At 48.5% G+C, this 27,493-nt stretch overlaps 1 protein-coding gene across 1 annotated transcript in view; it reads left to right on the plus strand.

Annotated features, from left to right (window-relative positions):
• Positions 1-27,493, plus strand: part of LOC135373276 (protein O-mannosyl-transferase Tmtc3-like) — a 479,430-nt gene that overhangs the window by 188,093 nt on the left and 263,844 nt on the right. The gene's annotated exons all lie outside the window — the stretch shown is intronic.

Consider the following 27,493-nt stretch of genomic DNA (forward strand, 5'->3'; position numbering starts at 1 on the left):
GACACCTTACATTTACGTTAATGGTCACACAAAGGTTCCGTTATTTTCTGATATCAGGGAGCATCATTATGTGCAGAGGTTGATTTGATCGCGTTATGAGGTGAGATTATGTGGTGGTGGTGGTGGTGAAGATGAAAACTGCTCGCCGTGGTTGGGCACGCTGGAAGCGGGCAGCGTCACGACTAAGACGCACAAAAAAGATAATAATAAAAAAGAAACCTACACTACACTATAAGCGCGATATAAGCCGCGTTTCCTTTAGGAAGGCGACCAGAGCAGCAGTCCGGCGTCGTCGCTCGCCAGGCGAGTTGCCACCAAAGATGATGTCACATGTAGACATGCTGGGGTCAGTGTTGAGCAGCCGTCTGCGTGCTTCGTTGTAGGATGCGACTTATGGTTTCCGAATTTGAAGAGCGCTGTCGGCATAGTGGTGTCGGTGTAAGTCCGAACCGATGAAGCCAGCTGTCCGTGAAGGCGGATCCTGTGCGGATTCGGTCAAGGACAGTGGCAGTGGCTCTGCTGCAGGTGCATGACAACAGAGGGGGGCGGGCGCGGGATATTGCACGTCTGGTGGCTGAACTGGATGACTGTATAAGGGATCCTGCGGTTTTCCGGCGGCATTCTTGCGGGATAGGAAAGGGCTTTGATGGTAGAGAGTGAGCTGCCCTGAGATTCTGTTTTCATCGCATGCGCTAAAATTTCGGCACACAGCTGCTGCACTATTCATATTAGACCCCCTAGCTATGGGGTAGCGTTCCACTCCTAGAGTGGAAAACCTCCCCACTTCATCATCAGAATATATCTGCTGTTGTTGTTTGGCACACTGTACGAAATGCTTAAAATGAGGGGAACAGAAGAAAACCCGTCTATGATCTAATAGGAGAAACAATTCGGATAACGCCGCACAACTTTTTCATAAACCGTGGCTCAGCTAACTTTGTTCGCAATAAGGATGTGATAATACAAGAAATTGGCCGCTTCGTGCTCAGAGATGACTCATCCAACACAACTATGCCATAGGAATTACGTTACTGCTGCGCCAGTGACTGCGTACTCTTCTGAGACACGTAATTAAGTATCGAAGACTCGAACCAGCAAGCATTGATGCTCAGAAAGTAGGGCTTACAATGCAGCGGCTTTCACGCCACGAGAACACGCAGGGAGGGAGAAGCAGTTGGAATCTCTTTGTTGTTTCTGTTTCTGAAAGGTAAATGATTTCTTCGTAAGAGAACAAACAAGTAATACACAACAAATACTTTATTTTAAGATTATGTATGTGGAGTTTCATCGCAAGGGCGATACTCTACCCCATTGCTGGTGGTGATGTGGCGAATGAAAAAATCATGGTCGATCCATTGGCAGACCTCGGCGAAATCACGCATGATTGCGATAACCCACAATAACCGACATCACGATCACCAAAGGAATGAGTGTGGCTGTGATTGGAATCGTCATTGAAGTGCCCTTGCGGTGATCCCGGCACGTTGAAATAACATCAGGAAAACCTGCGGTGATCGCGATCGCGATCGCGGCAGTAATCTGTATTTCGTGATTCCTGTATTGCGATCACGATGCCGCGCCTCTGCAGGTGCTCATGGGAATTACAATGTAATTGCGATCAGGCTGTTTTCCCTGAGCGCGATTACGTGATCAGTACCGATCAGTGCGATCAGTAGCGATCCCGTGATCGCGGTCATCGCCGCGATCATGTTTTTCTGCAAAAGCGCCAAGTATAGAGAACCGCGAACTTTCTGGGCGCGCTCGCAACGCCGTGTCTTCAGTCGCCTTCTGGCTAGTTTTGTATTATGGTTGATGCTCTTGCTTCACGGCTGTCTACCCTCAACATCCCCTGCACATAAAATTCAAATATAAGAGGCGATATTTGCATAACGCTTGCCTTTGGATGCTTTCTCAATGGTGCTATCATCCTCCGACGTCTCCAATTTTTCATATCTCGTCTTCGCCGATCACTGTGTTGTTCTGAACGTGTTGCCAGGTGACCAAATGTCTGTTGCCACGATGCTAGAATTTTGCAATGTCGGCATGTGGTGATGGTGTGTGTCGTTTTCTCCTTGCCGCAGTTGCCTTGCGGCACCGGCATGTAGACATACTGGCGACGCGAGGGCCAATGGCGTCGTCAGTTAGGAAATCTCTGTCATAATTGGGAGCTTACATTGTGCTTCTAACACCAATTATTTATTCAGCGCGCAGAAATGCATGAAGGTACAAACATCCTAACATTGAGCAATACGTGTAGCTAAGTGAGCTTCTTTTAAGGGCTACGACGTGAAATTTCTCCGGCTTCCTGTCCATTTTGACCCCTTCACGCTTTCAGCCACGAGGATGAGCTTTTCCACTGTAGTCGGGAGAAGTGAGGACCGTGTGGACCCACCCTACAGTGGGTAGGGTCCAGCAATGGGGTAGAGTATCGCCTGTGGCGATGAAACTCCCCACTCTCCAAGGCCGCAAATAAAGTTGTTGTTGAGGACCGTCGCACCCTATGTATTGCACCGGCTACCGAAAAAAGGCGTTCGACGCCACCGGAAGCGGCCGGTATGCCAAAGAAGACCTCCGCTAAACGACCGAGCTTAGGATATCGACTGGTTTTATGTATCCAAAAGGTGCAGACATCTTGCTTGTCATAGTCTTCCGCAAGAAACTCGTCACGCTCACACAACATCAAGGGCACCGTAGATGCAGAGTGCTCTGGAAAGATCCACAGCGTGCTCTGGCCGTGCTCGAAATTTCCCACTATTCTTCCCTTTCCAATCTTTCGCGTGTTACTACAGTGAAGACTCAGCATAAATATTTGTGCCCATGGTGTGCGGCTCATCAACGCGATCAGACATGATTCTTCGCTGCTGCAGCAGCGGCGAAACACCTGTTGCCTATACAACCACTGCCCAAGAGACTCCACACCCGGGCTCGAACAACTTTTTATTGCCATTGCGACATTTGATTTGCCTATTTTTGGCCCGAAAGCACAATTACAAAATGAAATTCACGCCCTCCCTGCCTTGGCTGTGTGCAGGGTGCCATGTGCCAGCAGCGCAACTACATACATGGTGATCGCGTGAGTGCGATAATGCCTAGATATCACACGAACAGCCTTTGCCTGATATCGTGATCGCACTCATGCAGTCACCCTCATGGTGATCGCAGCATGCGCGATAAACTCATTCATTCGACGTTGTGATTACAGAGTCACGAGGATCAGTGCGATCCAGTATCACGCTCATGGTGCACAGCGATCACGCGCCATATCAGCCTGAGCGTGAGTCGGCTTCAGCCTCACGCTCGCCTTATCAGATGCTCGTGGTCGTGAGTTCTTTCGGGCCGAAATGCCGAGCTCTGTCCATCGGTGGATACGACGGAAATGTGTACCATCAAAATTTGAAAACCCTTTGGGAGCTCCCCTTCACAACGCTACACAACCCTTCAACGACCCTTCACAAACGCTACAGAACCGTTCACACGACCCTACACAACGCTAACGCAAGACAGGATTCGCAGTCAAGCGAGCCTTTCGTGCTTTCGATTCAGCTTGGCGATTCCGTCTCGTAGCCTCAGCTTTCTTTCGTTGCCGCTCCTCCGCACAAATTTCACAACCCACGGCGCGCCCACGCAGACACTTCTGAATGTGTCGACCATCACAGCTGCATTGCCGACACGCCAGCGCCGCGTCGCGCCCTGTCCTTTCCTCCTTCCCGATCCACTGACCGCGCATGCGCGCCGTGGCTACAGACAGATCACGCCGCGACTCTTTCGTAGCGAGGATTCTACTGCTAACGCATTAATAATGAGCCCCTTCCCAATAACGATCGAAATCCTATGGTGTCCAGAAGAGCTTTGAGGGCAGAGCGTTGGTTGGCTGGATCTGTACAGGGATCAAGCAATTTTGAGAGAGGGGGGAGCGAGAGCCCAGCTGATTAAGAGACCGGAAGAGTGCTGTTCGGGAAGTTTGGTAGCGTGGTCAATGAATAAGAATGTGCTCTTGATCTTCTAGAACACCACTGTAACAGCATCTGTTAGAGTCAACTGCAGTAACACCACTGAGCTCTAAAAGCCACATTGAGTGGCATTCGATGAATTAATGCAGCATGTTGACGAGAGATGTTTAGTTGCGTGCCGAAAGCGAGCGTTGGATCAACTCTTTTCAGCATAGATGGGTGGAGAATGTGTGTTGTCCATTGGCGGGAAGTCAGGGCTATCACGACGCGTCGAAGAATGGGATGACGGTCTCATCTCACCAGCGCAATACTCGTCCGTCTCCTAGAAGAGAGCTGCTTCTACGAGGGTGGTTCCATAAGTTTCCGGCCCGAGGTAGAAAATGCGCGCGAATTTGAAAATGCGATTAAGGACGCGTGGCGCCCTCAGTTGGAGGGCCGGAGCACCACCCTCAACCCTCTCCATGCTTTTGTCGGTTGGAGAGGTGGATTTCAAACAGCCAGGGTGCACTCTTCAATTAAAATGGAAAAAATCGAGTACCGCGCTGTGATAAAATTCTTGACAAAAGAGGGACTTTCGCCTAAAGAAATTAAAGCGCGACTGGACAACATGTACAGGGAAGCCTCTCCGTCGTACACAACGGTAAAAGACTGGGCTAAGCAGTTTCGACTGGGGCGAGAGTCCATTGAAGATGATTCACGCGATGGTCGTCCAGTGGAAGTTTTGACACAAGAAAATTTGTCTCTTGTCGAGGAGGAAGTGCTGAGCGACAGGCGTCTGAAGCTGGACGAAGTCTCAGAAAGGCTGGGGCTCTAAAAAACAACCGTTTTTCGCATCATCGGCGAGGCGCTTCACATAAAAATGGTCAGTGCGAGATGGGTGCCACGACTTCTCTCGTCAGTTCAAAAGCAACAGCGCGTCGTCTGTGCCAAAGAGTTTTTGGAGCTCTGTCAAGAGAACGAAGAAGAAATATTGAAGTCAATTGTCACAGGGGATGAGACTATGGTGCTCTACTATGATCCCCTTTTGAAAAAGGAGTCGATGGAATGGCGCAAACCAGGAGAAGCAGCCCCAAGAAAAGCCAAGGTCACACAATCCACAAAGAATATCATGGCAACAATATTTTGGGATTGTCACGGGATCCTCCTCGTCGACTTCAAAGAGAGGAACACCACAGTGAATGCGACTTATTATGCTTCACTCCTGCACCGACTGCGAGACGCCATGAAGGAAAAGAGGCGCGGCAGGTTGAGTCGAGGTGTCCGGTTGCTCCAGGACAATGTCCCTGTCCACACGGCGTCTGTTGCCAAGGCTGCACTGTGGGAGTGCGGCTTCGAAGAAATCCACCACCCACCCTACAGTCCAGACTTGGCACGGAGTGACTACTTCCTGTTCTCAAACTTGAAGAGGGGTCTCAGAGGACGGAGATTTCAAAACGTTAGTGAGGTGCAAGAGGCAGTTTTCCAGCATTTTGCGGACAAAACTTCGGACTATTTTTTCAAGGGTATAAGAATGCTGATTGAAAGGTGTCAAAAGTGCATCGAAGTTAAGGGTGACTATGTCGAAAAGTGATACACTTGTTTCGTCTCTATGACTATTAAAAGTTGGTCGGGCCGGAAACTTATGGAACCACCCTCGTACGGCGTTGTCGGTCTGTTCATTCCCCACGACACCACAATGGGCTGGAACCCACTGGAGAACAAGCCTGTGCCCTGCTTCGAACGAAACCTGGTAAGCCATTAATACATCCGTCACTAGGGAATGAGCCTTGTATGCTGGGTGTCGAACCGAACCCGAATCCGAACCGAAAACCGTACTCGAACGGTTATTTTTGCCGGAACCGAACCCGAACCTGAAACGAAATTTTCATGACACTGTTGAACCCGAATCGAAGCACAACTGTAAAAAGTAATAGCGGTAACCGGTTCGCAACAAAACGGTTCGGACATAAAAGAAGTCAGCATTAGAGTTCCTCTCAATCCCCGAACGAAGGCACATTGGTATCAACATCATATGTCCATATCATGGATTTCGGAAATTTTCACCGAGCAGTCAGACGGGGACATATAGTAAGTATACTTTCAGCGTCTTTTTAACACGTTGAAGCGCAGTTGTCCTTGTTTGCGCCGTTGCTAGCGCCCCACGTACGCGCTGCGGCGTCTACCCTTCAGAGACGAGGCGCCACGCGAATGAAACAGACGAATGAAACAGAAATGGAGTAGGACAGTTATGTAGTTCTATAGGACCAATTAAGTAAGCGCCCAACATTTCTCTTTGCACGTGAGCAGTATAAATTCAACAAGGTAGAAACATGAGAAGCGGAGAATGAGCGTACGCTGAACGGTGCTTGTTTGATTGGTCGTGGTTTGAAAAGTAAATGCAGTTCTGCTTAGTGGTAGTGCAATTGTGTCCTGACACATTGCCTTTGTGTTGTGGATTACCTAGTACACTGCTGTGAGCTCAGACAGAGTAAGGCTGGCAGGCATATACTTTCGACATGCTGCAGTATGGTTTCAGATCGACTCACGCTCCGAAAGCAGTGTGCCGGCAAGTACCATCGTCAATGCAACGCTGTCCATCTTATTCGGCTTCTTTTAGGTGTATCTTGCTGGCCCAGTGCGTGTGAAAAAAAAAAAAAAGATTTGGGGAACAGAAAGGAGCAGGACCACACCGCTTCATCAGCGTGGACTCTATTTGCAATAAATGTATATCCATTTCTCCTTTCTCTCGCTAAAGGGAGTACCTGACCGTTAAAAAGGTCAGTTCAGACCAACAGCAGTAAGCTATTAGCCACGCATTTCCTGATAAAAGCAGTTTTATGGAACATATAAAATGGAAGCGTTGAACCGGTTCGCGACCGGTTTGCGGTTCGGGGATGTAAACCGGTTTCCGAACCGGTTCGGTTTTTGGCGTGGCCGAACCGGAACTGAACCGGAACGAAATCAAAGCAACGCGAACCTGAACCCGAACCGAACCCGTATTTTTTGCGGTTCGACAACCTGCTCGTATGCCAAAAGTTTCAATAGCTTGCAGTAAAGATTTTGACTTGAATTAAAACACTGGATGGAATATATAGATAGGAAATATTAGCCTGAAACGGCCAGATCGCACTACAACAAAAATACAGAAGAAGTAGAAAGGATCGAGGTGGCGACACCTGGATCGTACGAACTTTGAGTAAATGTTGACCGAGTAGGCACATTTGAGCACGCGACAGTCCTATCAACTCATTATGCACTCGAGATTCGGAGATCAAGATTTCGATCTGTAACCCGCAGCCTGATGTGCTCCTAAAGCCCGGTTCACACTATTGCATTTCAATGGGTGTGTGCGGCTGTGTGCGTATGCGTTCAGATGCGTTGGGCTGTTCACATATATGCGGGCACTGCAAGCTCACGACCGATGAGCGCCTTTATGTTCCCCGCCGTAGTGGTCATAAAGCCACGGGCGTTTCTTAACCAGGGATCGAAATCGGAACTGAACCGTAACCGAAAACCGCAAAAAAAAAAAAACATTATTTCTTGCCGAACCGAACCCGAACCGTTAACATTTTTTTCTCTCTCATTGAACGAACCGGAACTGAACCGAAAAAATATGATGCGGTGACCGGTTCGCCAGACAGTAAAGACACCTTCCCACTCGACTGCCGCGCACCAGCTCCCTGCATCGCTCGGAATCTTGTCGAATTCATAAAGCGGACAAATTGATAAACCAAGAAGTGGTGAGTCCATGCACCTCCTTCAGCCTCACCTCCAAAAGGATCACGACATTCCTGTACATTTTAGTAACCCGAGATGTAAACAAAAAAAGTGCATGTGCTACGCGACAGCTACACTTTGCACTATTGCCTCGGTTGCTTCCTTTCATTCAGCGTCGCAGTGTGAAAGCGACGTAAATTTTAATAGTTCACAGTGACATCCACAAGCAACGCAGACCACTAGTGACCACAGGAAAGACGTTGGCATGTGGTCCACAGCATGCAGGAAGTAGACACGGAAGCGGCGTCTCGCCCTCTTTTCAACGGGTAGCAGCGTGCTGGCCTGTGCTTGCGACTCTGAGATACTCCTATCTACTACGAGACCGCTTTCTTCTCTTGTTTCTTCAGAAATTGGCGATAGCCTTTTGCAATGGAGTGAATGGTATGCTGTACGCCATTTCCCAGCACTTTTCGGTAAAGTAAAGAATGATCTGCTGTGACATACATGTTCTCTGTTCCTATGAAGTGTAGAGGTGAGTAAAGGCGAATACACTGATTAGCACACGTAAACCGGTTCGAACCCATTACTAACGGTTCAAACCGTTATTTTGGTTGCACTGAACCCGAACCCAAACCGAACCGATAACCTTGAACCGGAACTTGAACCGAACCCCAAAAAATTAACGGTTCCGAGCCCTGTTCTTAACATCTATACATATTAGCTCCTGATTCGGCAGCGTTATATCATATGAACCACACATCTCTTTTTTCTGCACTGTCCACGGCAGCCATGTTGAGAAGTGGAAGGGCAGCAAAGGTTCTTCTTCTTCTGCCTGGAGCGCGGATTATGATTACATCTAATTGCGTCTTGTTGCGCGGGGCGACTTTCAGACATATGTCGGCACAGTTCCCTTACAAGTCGGCCAAGGACGCACATTCCCCCGGGGCGTCAGTCGTGACGTTGCCCACCTCTGTGAGGCCGACAACTGCGAGCCCTTTCACCACCACCACCAAAACCACTACTAGTGCGTACTGCATCCCATCAATGAAAGTGGCCTGGCACGGGAAATCAGATCGTTACCGTATATCATCCAGGACGGCCGAACTCGTGGCCTTGTTACACGCAGCTGCTGCGGTCCAAGTCACTGGAATAGTTAAGGCCGTTTTACTTACGGACTGCAGAAGTGCGCTCTGTAACGTGAGGAAACCCATGTGTGGTGGCATCCTAGCCCGCTTTATAAGGAGGTCGTGCGCCCAGCTTCAGCTAATCGGAGGTGATCTTGCTTTCCAATGAATCCCGTCTCACGTCGGCATCAGAGGCAACGAACGAGCGGACCATCTAGCATTCTCAGCACATGTTAGCTGCAGCCTATCCTTACCAGTTCCGACCGACACCAGCAGGCACATGGCCGTGAAACAGCTAGTTGAAGTGCGTCATCCTAGCATACAGGACATCATGCAAGATCAATGATCCTCTTTTCACACGAGAGACCTTCGCAGAGTCATGCAGACAATGCTCCATCGGCAACGCACGGGATCTGCGTTCACGAACTCGCACCTGTTCAAGATCGGCTCCAGGGAGGATTCCAGTTGCGGTCATTGTCATCATCACCTTCCCCACTCCAGGCCTGCCATAGTGACGGACGTCCTCTTCCCCTAAGGTTCTTAGGCAGAACGACTTAAAAAACTCGCAACGTCGTGCGTTTTCTTCAAGGAACGGACCTCGCAGAAAGGCAACTCTAGTGCACCTCTCATCTACAGTGCATCTCCGTCCCATCAGCATCGTTCATCCTGCCTATGCCTCACTTTGAACTCGTCAACTCTCTTCTCCCCCTTTATTTATTTTTCTTTCTTTCTTTTTTTGCTATAGTGATGATACGATGCCCAGTTGAGTGCGGCCAGCAACGGCAGGCTACGTCGACGTACAGACCACCCCGTACAGACCACCCCGCAGACCACACGTACCCCCCCAAAGGGCAGGTTGGTTACCACGGTGACCCATACGTGCACCCATAGCAAAGCAATGGTGTGAACCTTGCTTAACAGCCGCCTTCGTGCACACTGTAGAGAAAGACTGTGCCACCAACTCTGTCCTTCGTGGAATCCCACGGGGAAGCGTCGTCAGTCCGCTTCTGTTTAATGTCACCCTGACACATCTCCCTTCTCTTCTGAACAGGCATGCCCGTATCACTATCTATGCATTTACCTTTGGACATTTGCAGCGCGTCGTAGCGCCATCCAGCGTCGTCTGACAATACCTAAGACCTCATTGTGGCCTATCTAGGTGACCGTAGATTGTCTGTCTCACCGGCTAAGACGGTGACCATAGCATTCACGCGCCGCTCCTTCCGCAGATAGCCTCTGCGGAATAGCTGGCTCTGGACTGCCCAACGTCCCGCACTGCTTCTACGTACGTAGTACTCATTGACAGGAGACTGATTTGGTTGAGGTAAATCAAGTCCCTCTTTGTTAGCACCAGCACATGCTCGGCCATCACTTCGGGTCCTTCTGGGGTCCGTCATGTGCTGACCTCCGTCGTGTGTATTGTTTCCTGGTGCTTTGAACTACATGCCTGTCCGTTCTGTTTAGGATATCTAGCACTCGCGAGCGAGAGCTGCTCAATATGCTGGAGGGCAATGAAAGGTTCACATTACTATAAGTTCTACACCGTCTGCAACGTTTACGTAAATTTGACATAACGATAGGGTTTCGTAAACCTCTTCAGGACCCTGAATGATGTCATTTTCTGATGGAGCACAGTATGCAAGTTTTATTATCGAGCTACAATATTTATAGAAGATAATCAACTGAAAAATTTCAAATCACGGCATTCTCCTTGCGCCTGAGCCTAAGGACGGCCAACTCCATCTGTATAACACCTTGTGAAACGAGGAGCAGAATTGCTTTCGCCTGCAAAAGCGCTTACCATGAACGAACTATCGACGAAGACTATTCTAAAGCCCCCAGTACGCATACCATGCACAAACAATGGACGAAGGCTATTTTAAAGCCCTCAGTACTTAGGATCTCCTTCTCTCCTGAGATAAGTCCCTGAATGTATGTCAGAATTTCACCGATTATCTTGCTATATTTCCAGACGACGCTGTCTCTGCGCACGCCACTATTTAGTAACTAAATAAAATAGATCGAGAAAGATACTGAAGCACGTTTATGCACTTACATTTAATTTTATCCTCGTTCAAATGCGACGATCTCGACTCAACAAGGTCCGCCACGCCTGCTATCGATTCGGTGCTCCCCATCGACTTCTCCGGACTGCTAAACTTTCTGCTCAGCTTATCGCTCTGACGATTCTCCTCTTATGGATCGTTTAATGATCATTTGGGCAATTTAGTTGGTGTCTCCCTATACTTCGTGGAATCATTAACCAGCGTGGGACAACCCCATGGCGTGTACTGCCTTACAAAGACGCATTTATAGCTGTAGTTTATTTTATGGTTCTTTATGTTTTTAGCTATATATCCATTAATTAGCCGACTGCTCACTGTGTTGGCTGAGCACGCGGACGCTGTTCAGTAGTCCCATGCTAGAGGGACAAGTCGAGTGAAACAAGGGAAATGGTGCAGACTAGCTGGTGCAGATCCATGAAGAAGACCGAGAGACACTGACACAGAAGGGGGGGGGGGACGCACGGCTTCTGTGATCATGTGTCTCGAACTTCTTCAGTCTATGCACGATCCGTGTCTGGTGGTGGGTGCGCGGAAGCCGGTGCGTAGCGTCAGCTCTAGTTTATGGGACTTGTCTTCTACGAACGCCGTGTTCTCGCCCGCTGAAACGTCCACGTTGAAGTCCCCGACGAGGAGGAGCTTGTTAGTGCGATGACTATATACTCGCGCATCCGTTCCGACGTGGCGCAAGGCGAGAAGTAACACACGGCTATCACGAGTATGCTGGACATCTGCACCGCGCAAATCTCTCCGATGTCATCTTCACGGACGGGCGCTTGGACTGTTGTTGCGGTCCCAGCGTGCACTGAAGGAGAGCACGCAGCGCAATGGGTTTTACGAGGACAGTTACTACTCCTGTAACACGAGTTACAGCTTCCGCGCACTGTGTCGTGGCGTGCTGGCCTCCTCTCCACGCCCCCTCACCCAATCCGATTTTTTCCGCTTTCCTTTTGCGTCCAAACTTTCGCCATTTTAATGCAATAGCATTAACACGGTATATAATAAGATGTAGAAAAAATTTGTCACAGTTGGGCTTAACTTGGAACGACGTCGGTTTGGATTGTTTCCCAGAGATGGTGCGCGAATTTTTATGGAAAGCTGCGTGGGGAGTTCTTCACACGAGGAACCGTCTAGGGCATTGGGGTGTGAGTAGCAGCTCCTCGTGCCCCAACTGCCGCTCTGTGGAAACGGCTCCGCACTTCAAGAGTGTGTCATAGCAAATAATTTGTTGTCCCTTGTTTGTCGTGTTTTCGCTTTTAGGCACCGCATTGAGAGGTGCGTCACTGACAAATTTTTGTTGCATGTGGTATATCCAGGGGCGCGAAGCTGTAGTAGAAATCTATAGTAGCTGAAAACTCACGTGACCTCCGGAGCTGGACCAATGACTGAGGACTAGCCACCTTTTTTTTCCTTTTTGATTATGTCGCGAATGACGTAAAGATGTTGTGTGTGTCTTGTCTTCGTCCTGTTCTTAGCGCTTTTACGTTATGAAAGTCTACCACCAATAAGCCCAAAGGGATGTTTTTTATTGTTTTTATTTATGCGTATACGCTACACCGCCTTACGGCATTACAGTAGCGGGGTACAATAACCAACAAATCAAGAAAGTAACAATATTGACATCGGTAAGCACAAACACCTCTACAACACCATGCGAACACAGCAAACCGACCTCTCCGGTCAGCACTCAAGACGCTTCCACTCGCCTATTGTTTTAATGAAGTATGCTCAACGCAGAGCAGCTATCGACAAACACCTTACTTGTAAAGTACGAGGCGTTTTGCGTGATGATGTGGTCCGATAATCCAAACCGAGAAAAAACGTCCAGCAGTCTTTCCCAGGTCCGAGCGGACACCAACTTCTGTAGCAGGGGGTCAACCCACTTCGTGAAGTGATCTGTAATAACTAACAGATACTGATTACCACGGGGACCTCTGGGATAAGGACCCTTTACATCACATGTGACTATCTGCCAAGGTTCCTGGCTAACAATCGGTTGCAGCAAGCCGGGAGACTGCTCTACATGCGGCTTAGACTTCTGACAGCCGCGTGTTTACCGCAAAACATCCTGTCTCATGCTTGGCCAAGTTGTGATACGACACAACTTAGACTAAGTCTTGCTGCCGCTACAGTGACCCGACAATGCAGAATCATGGAAGTATTTGGGGAAAGACTTACTAGCTCCCTTCGAACCACGCTCCGAAAGGGGCTATCACCTACCTCCTCGTCGTCCGCCTGGGGAATGTACCGGATCGGGAGACGATCCTCGCTCAGCTGATAGGAGTCGTACCTCTCCGTGAATCTTCCGTGTCTGCCGGGATTGCCGTCTCCAGCCACCTTGACACACGCTGACAAATGCCGTCGGTCCTCTGCGCTTCCAGGATGTCGTCCCTGCTTACAACCTGTCCCCACGAGAGCTCCTCCTCTGAGACAGCCGGGTTAACCGCGGCCACAAGCTGCTGCGGAACACCGACGTCCTCAAGGGGCAACGGTGCTCGAGATAGGGCGTCTTTCGCCTTATCTGAGGTTCCCTTCCAGTATTTCACCGAGAAGTCATATAGCTGCAACATTAAACTCCAACGTGCACGCGGTCTGGCTGGGTTTTTCAACCGCTTTAGCCAGGATAGTGCCTGATGATAAAAGCGATAAAACCCCGGTGCAGGGGACAGAGAAACAAAACAGACGAAGCACTATAGTGCTTCGTCTGTTTTGTCTCTCTGTGTCCCCTGCACCGAGGTTTTATCGCTTTTAGGATGTACCACCAAACAGTCGGGTTTTTATCGCTTTTTAGTGCCTGATGGTTGGTTTGAGTAGTGAATTTCGCACCACCCAAATACATGTCGAACTTAAGTAGTGCGAACATGATTGCTAGGCACCCCTTCTCCGTCACGCTTTAATTGCGCTCGGGAGGCGTCAGCGTACGACTTGCAAATGCCACGGGCTGGAGTTCACCGTGGTGCTCTTGAAACAAGACTGCACCAAGGCCGTAATCGCTCGCATCTGTTTGAAGTACAAATGGGTGGTTCAGGTCTGGGAGATACAAGCGGCTACTTTCCGCAATCGCTTTAGCGAGAGAGGTAACCGCGCCTGTTGCCTGCACCAACCATCGCGCCACCCTTTCCCGCTACCTCCAGCGCTTCGGGCAAAACAAACTGACGCTGGCCGCATTTGACCCTGTGCCTCAGCACCAATAATGGGCCGTCACAAGAGCTTTATTGCACTTTCTGAAGAGCACTGGCCTTGCCACCAAGCTCTGAGATGCGCGCTTCAGGAGTCCCACCTCACCTTTTTTTTTTTTGAATTTTTAATAGAATAGCATGGCAACCTTGGTTTGGGAGACCTTTCTTTCTAATAAATGTATATCCCCCCGTCCTGCGCTTCACCCCACGAACATCGTGCTCTCTTCCGCAAAAGCCAAGTTAGCGGTTGCGTTAGGTCTGCGCATCGCGGTATCAATTGTCTATAGAAGCCAATCATACCCAGGAAGCGCTGCAAGCTTTTAACATCCGCCGGGTGGGGGTATTCTAGGATAGCATTTAGCTTGCTCTCGTTCGGCATGACCGTGCCGAACTCCACCTTGAACCCGAGGAGATCGATGCTGTTGGTAGACAGCTGCATCTTCCGGGGATTGACAGTCAATCCTGCAGCCTGCATGCATCTCAACACCACTTTCAAATGAGAAAGGTGTTCCGGGAATGTACGTGAAAAAAGTACTACGTCGCCCATGTACGCCATAGCGAAGTTGTATTTCGCATCGCCAAGCATCTCGTCCATCAGTCGCTGAAAACTAGCCGGGGAATTAGACAGTCGAAAGGGTAGTCGGACAAATTCAAATAATCCCCTGTGACAGGTAAATGCTGTTTTCTCAACATCATCCGGCGCTATCGGGATCTGCAGGAATCCTCTACCGCAGTCCAAAGTTGTAAACACGTGGGCTGATTCCACCGAACACATGATCGAGTCTATCGAGGGAAAAGGGTACGAAGCTCTTACAGTCCGTTCAGTCGGCGGATGGATGGATGTCCTTTTTCGGCGCAAGAATCACCGGAAAAGCCCACGGGCTGCGGGAAGTTCCGCGTGTAGTTACTGTCTCTGCCCGTTGCATGCGCAGCTAGGCTCTAGTGTTTGCTCCGGCCTAGGCGTTGGGCGGTACTGCAATTACGCCAACAAATCTGCTTGGACGACACGGGCTTATTTAGCAAGGTCATCAAGCGAAGAAAAGCTTCGCCCCCGCAAATAACGCTTAAAGCGAGGGTGGCATTGCTGGATAGCGCGGACCACTTGCTCGCTCTTTTTCGCGAGCGGTTCAGCTCTGCGGTACAGGTCCTGGACTGCCTGGAGATACTCTAATAGACTCTGCTCGGCGTGTTGCGTTCGTGCAATAAGTTCTTGACGCATATGCACTACATAATCCGGGGGTAAAAATTTCTCCCGAAACAGCCGCTTAAATTCAGTCATAGACGGAAATGTGGGATCAGACCGGCGCAGGACGGCTTCGTCGTTGCTGCAACGGCTGTCTGGTAAGCCTTCAGGTCCGCAAGAAAATCTTTGACGGACTTGGCGTCGTTGTAGCCCGAAAATGTCGGTACTATCAGGTTCAGGCAGCTGGGGTTCCGAGGACGGCTTGGCGGCGGACGTGCTACTGACAAGCAGCTGCGACAATAAAGCGCAGAGAGCTGTCATCTGCCGAAGCAGGTCCTCCGCTACTGGCGGGTCCACCTCGTAGGCGGGTTCGAAATGCTTCTTGGGCGGCATGTCGAGCAAACGCACGCTCTCGAACTACAAATAAAACACAACAGCAAAGGCGACAGTGAGCGAAGGGCACGAGCGACATGTGCTACAAACAACACTGCAAATGCACTCGCTTTCCGTGTTCCCGGACGTCCGGCAAGACGGGTGTGCCTCAGGTTCGAGCGTCAATTTGTGGGATTTCCCTCCGCTAACCCCACCGGGGTTTTCTGGCGTCCCGTCCTACACCTTACCGAGAACACGGACACAACCATTTTTTTTTATTGGGTGTTAGCGCCGCGAAGCAACTATGGCTATGAGCGGCGTACAGATGTGGACAGACGGAGAGAGGATAGAAGGAAGGAGTGGGGTACAGGGGGTTAGTATGCGTCCTGGGCCGACTTCAGGGGGAACTGTGCCGACATTCGTCTGGAAAGTCTTCGGGAAAACCCAGGGAAAACCTCAGACAGCACAGCCGGCGGTAGGATTCGAACCCACCACCTCCCAGCACGACCTTGGTTATCACCAACGAGCGGACGCCTTAGCCCACTCAGCCATGCCGCTGGTGGACACAACCAAGAAATTCAACAATACAACTTTTGTTACATGCTTGTCAGGAGTTCCGTTAGGTTCCAGTCCGCGGCGAACACACCTCTCCCATCCGCTGCACGCCCACTTCTTTTAAGCAGTTCAGGGGAGAGGAGGTCACGGCTCTCTCTCTTCTCTGCTCTTGCTGCTTCTCTGCTCAGCTCATTGGTTAGTTGAGGTCGTCTAGGAAGTAAAAAGTGATGCTTCTGTGACCCTCTCTTGTGAAAAGAGACCCTCTCGTTCCCTATTTTGAAAACGTACTGGTGTATATTTCTTATGCGAGAGAAAAACAAAATCGTCGCCATAGCTAGCTGCATGTCATTCGATAGTTAGCATCAGGAGGTACTTTGAGCATACCTTCTGTTGAGGTATATGTAGCGGAAACGTCTATTTCCAGTGAAAGAAAGTCAGTGCAGCCATATTTTGTTACTTTCTCTTTACTTCCTGTTGTGGGAGAAGGATGCGCAAAACCATGATAAATAGTTTCCAAACACCGTTACGTCGCTTTCTGACGTGCTCTGGGAATATGCGATGGTCAGCTGGCGCAGTAAGATCCACAGCAAACAATGGAAGAAAAATTATGATAATTGTACGTCACAGAGCGAAATGCAAATGCGCTGACGAAGCTTTTTCCCGTTTAAAACAAATACGCCAGCTGACTTTTAATATGTTAGAGGAGATCGTGTGTTCTTGAAATGGTGTGATTATATCACTTCCCAGGCGCCTTCGGGTGCGTGGAAATAATAAGGAATGATCACGAAGCTGTTACGAAGCAGCAACTGTGAATACCCGGTAGAACCTGGAAGAACAGCACAACATGGTACCCTACAAACGGGATGCGAGTTTTCTGATGCGTCTTTTTTTATTTTTTCTTGCTTGAGAACAAATTCATCTGTAGCTTTTCAAAAAGGAGAAGGAGAGGGTCTCTCATCACAGGAGAGGGTCACAAAAGTATGACTTTTTTACTTCCTAAACGACCTCAATCAACGAATGAGCTCAGCGGAGTATGGTGACGAAGAAAGATGTTTTTCTCGTTTAAGGAAAAATACACGTTCCAATATGTTACATGAGAGGATTGTTTCCAACAAATTGCACGATGTATTTCACTTCCTAGGCGACCGCATGTATGTGAAAGTACTGTCTGAAAAGAGGTAGACGGGTAGAAATCCAGCGAACCGGTAGAAAAGTACGAAGGCTACCAGCTCCCGTGGCATAGTGGTTAGAGTGATCGCTTTCCACGCCGCGACTGGGAGGTGACACGGGTTCGAATCCTGTCACCGGCTGTGCTGTCTGAGGTTTTCCCTGGGTTTTCCGAAGACTTTCTAGACGAATGTCGGCACAGTTCCCCTTGAAGTCGGCCCAGGACGCATACTAACCCCCCTGTCCCCCACTCCTTCCTGCTGTCCTCTCTTCATCTGTCCACGTCTATACACCGCTCATAGCCACAGTTGCTTCGCGGCGCTAACACGGAATTTAAAAAAAAAACAGGAGCCGCCGATATTTCGAACAGAGACTGTTCTTCTGGGCACCGTCCTCATCATTGGCATGGTGTTTAAAGGGTTAGGTGTGACAGTCTCTGTTCAAAATATTGGCGGCTCCTGTCCTGATGTAACTCCCTTCGTACATACCTTTTCATGTTTGGGCCAAGTTCGAGACACCCCCAATGTTCAAGAAAAAAAAAATCAAGAGAAGAAATTTTACATTCTGCGTACACACCTGTAAGGGAATGCACACATCTTTTCCTTTTCCATCCTTCCCCCCCCCCCTATCTAAGAGGGTCGAGCTACACCTCTGGCTGGCTGGTATCTGCTGGAATGGCCCGGCTGTCAACCCAAGGATCCAGAACATTGCGTGCATTCCTAAACCTACTGAAGTTAACTCGGGAGTAGCATTCTACCTTGGTCGAGTTACTCGATGACGTCAGTACGTGCGTTTCAAAACCAGGTCGACTAAACCAGGGAATCAACTCTGTGAGCTCACCTTCCCAATGTATAGGTAGGAACGTGTAGTGACGTCCCACGGTTGCGTTTCTTCTTTTTCGGGGTACTTGGAAACGAAACTGGGCAAACGTACAGTGGGTATAACCAAAGCTGGGAATAACCAATCCCTTCAGTGGCCCTATATCGCCTGATGGCCCATGATAACACCGTTCGAAAGCAACCAAGCTGGCACACTTGTTTTAAAGGGGCAGTAAACAAGTATACAAGGTGCACTTTTTCTAGTGCATTGTGATATGTTTCCGACGGTGAAAGTTTTACAAAAATTGTTCTCGCAAAAACCTAAATAATAGCTCCAAACCGATTGAATATTCACTGCACTCTTTCGCCCTCATGCCCCGCCTCACGATGCCCTGGCGACAATAGCCACGCACACGTCATTTTGACGTCACGCACCATGAACCATTCAAAATGCTGGACGCTTATACATTGATTTTGTTGTACTATCGAGAAGTGAGGTCAATTCTAAACTGTTCTTTCCACCTGGCAATCCCAAGGTAGCGAGATAACACTGTACCAAAAGTCCGCAATGTTCCATTTCATGTGCGCACTATATTGTCAGTGCTGCATTGCTCCGCGAGGCCACCGCGATGTTCCCGCAACCGGTTTTCTTCGTGAGCTGCAGCTTGCCTGAGTGGGGCCAGTCATTGGTCAGGAGAGCAAAGTCTCCCCCACCTGACACCGAATGCGGTGTTGCTATACGTTGGAACGTAGTGACATGACCCCGTTCCAAGTATGAAAGAGAGACTCACCCGGATTATGCCATTTGGATGGCACTGTTTCGTGAAAAAGACGCTCCCTATAAGTAAATGAATTTCATATTCGGATATCGTGAGCGAGATTCTTTCACGCAGTATAATAAATGGATAATTTTCGTAGAACTATTTAGTGCCCCTTTAATGCGTGCTTTAGGACTTGGTTTTCGAGAGCGAAACAAGCGAGATTCACTTCCACAGTTGCCAAAGTAGGTCTTGCTTTCTTTTCCATCTTTAGTTAAGTCGAGCATTTTGTGACAGCTTCGTAGCTTTTATAATTAGAAAGTGAATTATTGAAAGTTAATTAAGACATTGCCTTAGGGGTTTGCTAATGCCTCCTGAGGAGTGCCCTTCAGCATATGCTATGCATTGCATAAATGTATAAAACACTAGTTCGAAACAGGGTTTATAATCCCGATATCTTAAAAATTTTAAAGTTTAAAAACTCTTCGAAAAAGAATTATAACTTCATCACCAAGCAATAATGCTAGGCGAAGGGGCCTAAGGTGTATATAAAACTCTCTGAAGTGATGTGTTTCATGATGTGAACATGTAAAGAGAATGTGCAAAATTGAGAGGGGCTCACCACAGTGCGTGCACTGAGGTGGTTCCTCCCCGTGAAGTAGGAACCCGTGGATGACGAACATGATTCTTATCTGTAAACTCGATCGCATCACACTGCACAGACGATTCTCTGGGTAGCCCCCATGAGGAAACCTGTATTGAGAGACCACTTTTGCCTTAAAGACAGCTACAAATAACACGACACGCTTCAAATTATTATTGAAACAAGCTGACAACATAGCTCAGACACAAAGGCGGTATCCAAGACACACCACACCACCGTTACGTAGGATTCTTTGTCACAAATCAAACCAAGGCACAAAACAATATCACTACATGAGAAGGGTGACTCTCTTGGTCTCATTACGACGTAATACTGAACTTGTGGGCGAAAGTGATTCAAAGAAACGACTGTGCACTTGCTTCGGTAGAGAACACCGTGTACCGTGCTAGCAATGCATGCAGAAAAGCGCTCGAGTGCTCTCACATATACTGATGACAACTCTACGAGTGTAGTGCAACATGTTCTCTCTAGCGTATTATGCACTCAAACTGTATTTGCCGCCAGGTAAAATGCAAGTGTGTTCGATTGATCCTCGGAAGAGGGATCAAGGAACTTGCTCCCAGTGCTGGTTTTGGGCAAAACACACTTCATAACTGTCAAATAAATGTACAGAATGAACGCATTTATTCCTTGATAAAGAATGACTCACTTGTAGACATTTAGGCCCTGTCCTTGGTGGTATCCTGTATCTCGGTTGGTTCGTGCGACCGGGTAATTGCAAGAAGTTGCCATGATCGGCTGTGGCTACTGCTTTGGGTATAGTAAAGGTTGGTCCTCACTGATGCGTTTTGACGCACAGGCATCCGTTACGTTGGCCTGTATCCGTCAGTTACCATGACAACGAGCTAACGGAGAGCTACCACTCACGGACGTACCAGAGTTCGCAACGGCTCAATTTTTCCGCACAGCAGTGCGTTCGACGCAGCAAAGAGACCAATCAGAGCGGCGAACCTGACGCATGCGCAGTTTGTGCTTGGTAGGTAAACAGCAATGGCGGCCAACGGAGCAGCGTTTTGTGGTTTTGTGTACAGCTTGGGACAAAAGTTTACGGAACACCGGGGTGTCGCATTTCTCCATTGGGTGACACCCTAGCGGTAAACAGGAGCCCACACACGTAATGGAGAGAATAGCCGGGCTCCCGTTTCTTATTCGATCTCTTCCTAATAACTAGCATGGGGCCGCTTCAAAGAAGACATAAGCCAGTGTTGTGTTCCGTAAACTTTTGTCCCAGGCTGTGTCTCGTACTGCCATAGGAGTTGCAGTGCAATCAATGCTTTGCAGCGAAATAGAGGTAACAAGACGGGGCTAGGTTATAAGAAGGTAGTGCAGCATGAAAACGTGTGTTCTTGTCTCCTTCAATTTCTACTGCAGGAGTAGCGCCGCCGAGGAATACTGGGCCACAAGAAATCCAGCGAACGCATCGCTGAGCGTCACCGTTTCTGGATCTTCCAAATCGAGGCACCACAGCACGCAAAAAAAAACGCTTTTAAAAAAAACGATGTTCAATCGTAAAGCCTTCGTCTGTGCTGCTGTATGGGCATGTACTGAGCCCACGTTGGCGCGCTTCGTCGACCGCATGTGTCAACCGACGGACGTAGGTTCGTGGCAGTGAGAACATGTAAACGCATTCCGCTGCGTTGAGCGCTGAGAGATGCGTGCTAACGGAACGGGTGCCTGTGCGTCAAAACGCACCAGTGAGGACCAACCTTAAGATAGCGGCCGGTTGCCGCACGCTCGCGCTCCCTATCCACGATCCAGTTTTTTACGGTTGAGATCAGTGAACACGACCAGATTTCAGCACACCATTCTAGTGGCGAACTCGTGTGGCCATTTCATAGATTTTGGCCAGATCCCGAGCAGTCACGTTCGCTTGGTCAAAGCGAAGCAATCTCGCATGTTCGTGTGATGCTTTCCAAGCGCCCGGAATGTGCCAGCTAGCATCTTTTCGCCCGGCCTCGATACGATCGGGTGGTGGGTTGCCGCACTGTATCCGGTGTCGTCACACCCGCACTGCAATGGTGGCGAGAGGCCGCATTGGCCTGCAACGATGTCGAAGCTCACGTGGGCTGTCAGGCGACGAAACACGAAGACGAGCGACCGCGATGCCCCTGGTGTGATCCAAGCGGCTAAAACCCTCATGTTGGGTGGCAATGGTCACTCCAGCGCGGGCAATTTCCGAGCGCTAGGCCGTGTTCCCATGATGACCACCCGAATTCGCCATAGGCTTCGTTTTCGAGCAAACGCTGATCACCTCGGCAGCCGCGTCGAAAAGTGACCAGCACCTGGCAGCCAAACGCGTTCGTGTGACGCCATGTGAATACACGATACACATCCGTACCCTACCCACCCACTTCTGGGCTGGACTCCACCATCGCACTGCATTGGCTCACGGGTACACCGTCACGAAGACCTCCATTTGCCCAGTACCGCATGACCGGGGTTCAACGTCTAACCGCGCAAAATATGGCGTCATTCCAGAGGAAGAGGTTTTCTTTTTTCCTGGAATGTGTTTCGCTGAAGGTCCCGATACGTAAATTAGAGGTTCCTAAAGCATCCCCAGTAAATTTGAAAAGTTCTGATTTTTATTTAATTAACGAGCGTACAGGCCGCTCACTGCTCAGTTCTCAACCGATGTCTCAAGGATCTTTATCAAAGCGTTCTTCGACAGTGCCACATGTTTACGAATTATTCAGCGCGGGACCTTCGTGGAACTCCCGGTATCGACCGGCTGCAACTGCATTAAAATCGAGACCAAAGTTTATGTAGACAGCAAGTGAAACTCTCGTAGACTCCCGCGTCTGCAGAAAGACGTCATGATAGAGACCGTCTGCGCCATGCATTCGTTCCGCGGGCTACTACGATCCTAAACAAGTGACGTCAGAGATTATGTCAGCGGTATGAATAATAACTAGTCATGATGTGTTTGTACACCCGCGCTTTGTTCGCGTTTTATTCCGTGCAGCTCGAATAAACATCCCTTTTCCAGGCCAAACCATACCCCTATCACCGAGGGCAACAATACCCGGACCAGGGGGCCTAATCGTTTCACACGTTCAACTTAACGGCACGAGACAGCTGAACGAGTCGTTCAGGTTAACGAAACAAGCAACTTTATCGATGCTTTGCTGTGGTCACAATCTGTGCTCCTCGTGAGGCTTCTTTGTGGTTATTTTGCACGACACCCTAGCGGCAAGCGGAAGCTGGCGAAATCAGGCCAGTTCACTGCCTCAGAGGGGTGGACGACTGCGCTCTTAGCGACACACAGCGGTAGTTTCGGTATGATTACTGTTGTATGTGCAGCAAAGTGAGTTGGATTTTGCTGTTGTGCTCGCCAACAACACGTGATTCAACGATTGTTGAGACAGGGACCTCGCCGATATCATCGTGATAACAAGGATGAACCATAGTGGAAACACTTTACGGTGTATTGCTTTTATTGGAAAGCCATGATATGTAGACAAGAGAAACAAAGATATCTGGTAAACGGTTGCATTATTATGGACGTCGCGTGACGAGCTGATAAACAATTGACGCTGACATTGATAATTGATTGATTGATAAACAACTGACGTGTGTCACAAGTTGTTGACGAGCACAACAGTTAAATCCAACTGTCTTCGCGGGCACATACAACAGTAATCATACCGAAACTACCGCTGTGTGTCGCTAAGAGCGCAGTCGTCCACCCCTCTGAGGCAGTGAACTGGCCTGATTTCGCCAGCTTCCTCTTGCCGCTAGGGTGTCGTACCGAGGAGAAAATACACCGCTCGCGTGTTCCGTAAACTTTTGTCGGGACCTGTACGTCACTGTAAGGCTAATCGTCGAGCAATAAGCAAAAAACTGTAAATCATTTTCCTACCCTGACGATGGTGTCGGGTGACAATGGTCTTAAGTATGATACGAGAACTAGTGTGTGCTGAGTTCTAGGGCACGTGGGAGTCCGAGACCAGAAAAGAAAGACGTAGTGGTATCAGAAGTATCAAAAGAAGAAAGAGGAGGAGGCTGCCCGTTATCCTCAATGTGTACACTTATTTCATTAACTTGATGTATTTTTTTTTCTTCAAGCATTGAAATACAACACGCAGCCTTACTGTAAGGCTTCATAAACAGTGCGAACAGCATTTCTTCCCGGACGGAACAACCTTACAAAATCTATCTGGTCCAGTTCAAAGGTATTCTGATGAATAAAATAAAATAAATTCGCAGTGCAACGTTTTTCTGGTGAGCTTGAACAGAACGTTAGTGAACTGTTTTAATTCCATGTTAGCACCGCGCAGCAAGAGAATGTTATGGTACTATTCAAGACAATCGACCTCAGAAAATCCACAGAATCCTTTGCTCTTCACGTTCATTCCTACATCAACACTACGTCTGCAATGTACTATTAAAGAGAACAATTCGAACACTACTATATGCATCCATTTCGCCTTTGTTGTTCATCACAACACCTGTAGCTATCAAGACGGTGTGAAGTACACGGTCGCAAGTCCTCATAAACGGTGCGGAGAGCGTTTCTTGGCGGACGGAAGAACTTTACAAAATCCGTCTCGTCCAAGAAAGAATCTGTCGCGTCCAGCGAAGAAACTTATCGACGCTCTGCTGTGGCACAATTTTTGCTCCTCGTTTAGCTTCTTCGTTGAGGATATCGTGCTCGTAACGAGCCGTTACTTGTTGTGATGTCACTGTCCTGAACAAAATACAGCTGCCAACGAGGCTGCAATCTTGTCGACCAATGAGGTTGTTTAATTTTGTTTGGATAGCTCGCATGGTCTGTCTATGGTTTGTCTATGGCTTGTCGTTGTAACTTCTTCGTCTTCTTTCTCGTCTTCATCTGCATCTTCTCGACAATATCGCACAGCCCTCATGTAACCACTGGTGTAAATACGATGAAAGGGGGAGCATGTCATTTTGTACACAGTCGTGGGGCGACACATGTTCGTTTCTGCAGAAATTCCGTTTCTGCAAATCTCCAAATGAAGATGTTTCACATGCTAACAAGTGGGTAGACCCACTCGTTAGGCAAACGAGTTACTGGACCGAGAGATTACGCCCCTGTCACTTTAACGAAAAGAGCGCGTGCTCGAGCTCCCGAGTGCCTCGCGCTTCGTTAGATCATGAGCCATGTAGGCCATCAAGCCTGTGAGCACGTGAACACATTCGTTAGGCAGACGACACCATCGGTCGTTACGCGAGAAAGAGATTACGCCTCTGTCCCGTTAATGAAAAACGCGCGTCACGTGAAACGTGTCACGTGGTCGTGTTAATGAGAGCTCCGCCCCTCGTTGGAAGTGAATTAAGCCCCCAGAATAGAGAAAAACAAATCGTATCAGCAACTGCTTTAACGACACGTGGATTTCAAAATACATATAGATATCACAATTTGAAGCAGGAGGGGAATCGTGATGACCACACAGAAATTACAAAGGACTCTCGTATCTGCAAACGTGTGTATGAGACGGATACAGTAATGTTTGGCATCGCTTCACAGTCTACTTGGCAAAATTTGTCATCCGAAAACAGTTTCCATTCTCCTGCGAAATGGTCCGGCTGACCTTGAGTGAAACCGTGTAGCCCACTTCGGAAGGGCACACCCGGGCGACAGGAATTCAAGGATGACATCATGATATACACGATTATGGCGCTTGTTTTGCATAGGCGAGACGGAAAGCCAACGCAGTTAATTCCCAGATAGTAACAACCACAGAAACCAACAGTGGCGGACTATGAACTTTGTGTTCATGCAAACATTATAGATCTAACATTAGAGAAGAATGTTAGCATATAACTTAGTTACACGCCGTTACTCAAATAACACCACGATATCAGCTTTTCATGTGTGCCTGTTGATATGAAGAATGAGGAGACGCTGTTTGCCATGAGCACTAAAACCATTCTGCAGTATCCTTAAAACATGCGCCTCATGAGCCGTGCAGTATCATCTTCATATATAGGAGAAATCCAACGAAAATCGAAGCAAATAAAAGATGCACGCCAGCGTCAAGTTCGACATAACTGACATTAAAAACAGCAATTGATGCTGTAAGGTAGACCACTAAGGCAGGCGTTAAGAACACACTTGACCACCACAAAGCATTATGACAAACTGATTTTACCTTCGCACTTTTAAAATATGATTTTTTTTTGTTGTTGAAGTTTCGCACTACAGACATATGACCTGACAAGGGGGAGTCGCTCGTGTGGAACGAAATCAGTCAAACGACACGTGGATGCTAGTCGAAAGCAGCTCATCTAAATTGCAAGACTGAAAAGCTGATTCCGCAATACATCGGTTCAATTACAATCAAAATCAGGTCGTCCAACCCACATAACCACGCCAGACACAGAGACAAACACCAGACAGCTCAATCATCGCACCTCAAACACATTCAAACCGCATGGGCGGTTAATCTGAATTTAGTGGAACATAGCAAGTTTCGTACTCACGATAGTTGCAAATGCGAAACGTGTCCGCACACACATAATATAACACCTATTCGTATTCCAACATCGCGTATTGCAAAATTATTAAAAAAAACGCAAAAAAAAACTGAATCCCCAGCCCTCTACTACCACGATTTCAATTCCCTGCCGTATCGTTACGATTGCACAATGATTGCACTTCACAGCTGTTGAAGACAAGACAGGACAGTGAGAGGGGATGAGCTGCTTACTGAGAGAAGGGAATGAACTGAGAATATGGGATCTCGTGAAAGAGGATCGGAACGTCGTCGTCTTCGTTAGCGCAGGGCGAGGAAATATTCAACAACAGCGAAGTGCAACGACAGTGGCGACAGCCATGGGACGCAGCGTCGGTGCATCCGTTTCCAGTCTTGGACGGATCGTCGCCGGACAGCTTGAGCACGGCTTTGAGTGGGAATGTTCACATCCGCACGGGATTTCCCAAGAACATCTGTCCAGGATGCGGACATGGATGATCGATTTGGGAATATTATGGGACAAAATGTTTTGTCTGGGTATATACGGGGACATCCATAGGACATAACTTTCTGACTGGGACAATGTCTGCCATCATGGTGACGCACGTTTGAATGGCGAATCAAGGGGCTGCGATTGTTTCCGAGTTCGTCTGCTTCGCTTACTAGGCGCCATGCAGGCAGTCGTCAAGGGCGTTTTTCCATTGGTCGGTTTCATCCTTTTGCATTCTCATATTTCCAGAGTGGGACTTCCGCTACGCTCTGAACATCAGGAGTCTGCTATTGGGGTGTATTGCATCAAACTGCACAAAAGCTATATCAGTAATTCGCGTGGGTGTCATCGTCAGCTATAGGAATAAAATGCCACCATAGTTTCGGAATCGATGGGAATGAAAGTGACTTTCCCTTTAGAACAGGTAAGTGTAGAACTTCATGCGGGACGCTGCCAACACCACAGTTGCTTGACTTGGCTACTTTGCGTCAACTTCGCTAATCTTCGAGTGTTGCGGCGCATAAATTTGGGCACTGGTAACATGGCTATTTTCTGACCGATTTGTTGATATTCCTTGGCGCTACACCTGAGATTCCTGTGTACCTAAATCGGGAAGTTTGCGCCACATATAATGCCGAAGTACAATCGGTCGGGTATATACATCATCGACAGGATGTATCTATCTACGTGTGCCTAAACTTCGGTTATCATTGAAGAAGTCTCGAGAGTTTAAAATTAAGTCTCGAACGCAACTCTGCGCGATCGCCCAGATCGCCCGTGATCATAGTTGTCTCGTGACACAAGTCTACGAATTATCATTATTTGAATTATCATCAGCTTTCTCTATGACTTGGCAGTGACAACTACTGTTTTCTATTGATGCTTCGCTTCAAAACTCTGGCATCTCGGGAAACGAAAAGGCGGACTCCCTCGCTGCAGAGGTACTTGTATGCGAAGACCGCGTCCCATTCGTTTCCCACCATCAGATGCTCGTCGGTTACTGCGCAGCGTTGCACAATACTTTTCCTGTCGACTAT

The sequence above is a fragment of the Ornithodoros turicata genome, unplaced genomic scaffold (assembly GCF_037126465.1).
Source record: "Ornithodoros turicata isolate Travis unplaced genomic scaffold, ASM3712646v1 Chromosome23, whole genome shotgun sequence".
Classification (NCBI taxonomy): Eukaryota; Metazoa; Arthropoda; class Arachnida; order Ixodida; family Argasidae; genus Ornithodoros; species Ornithodoros turicata.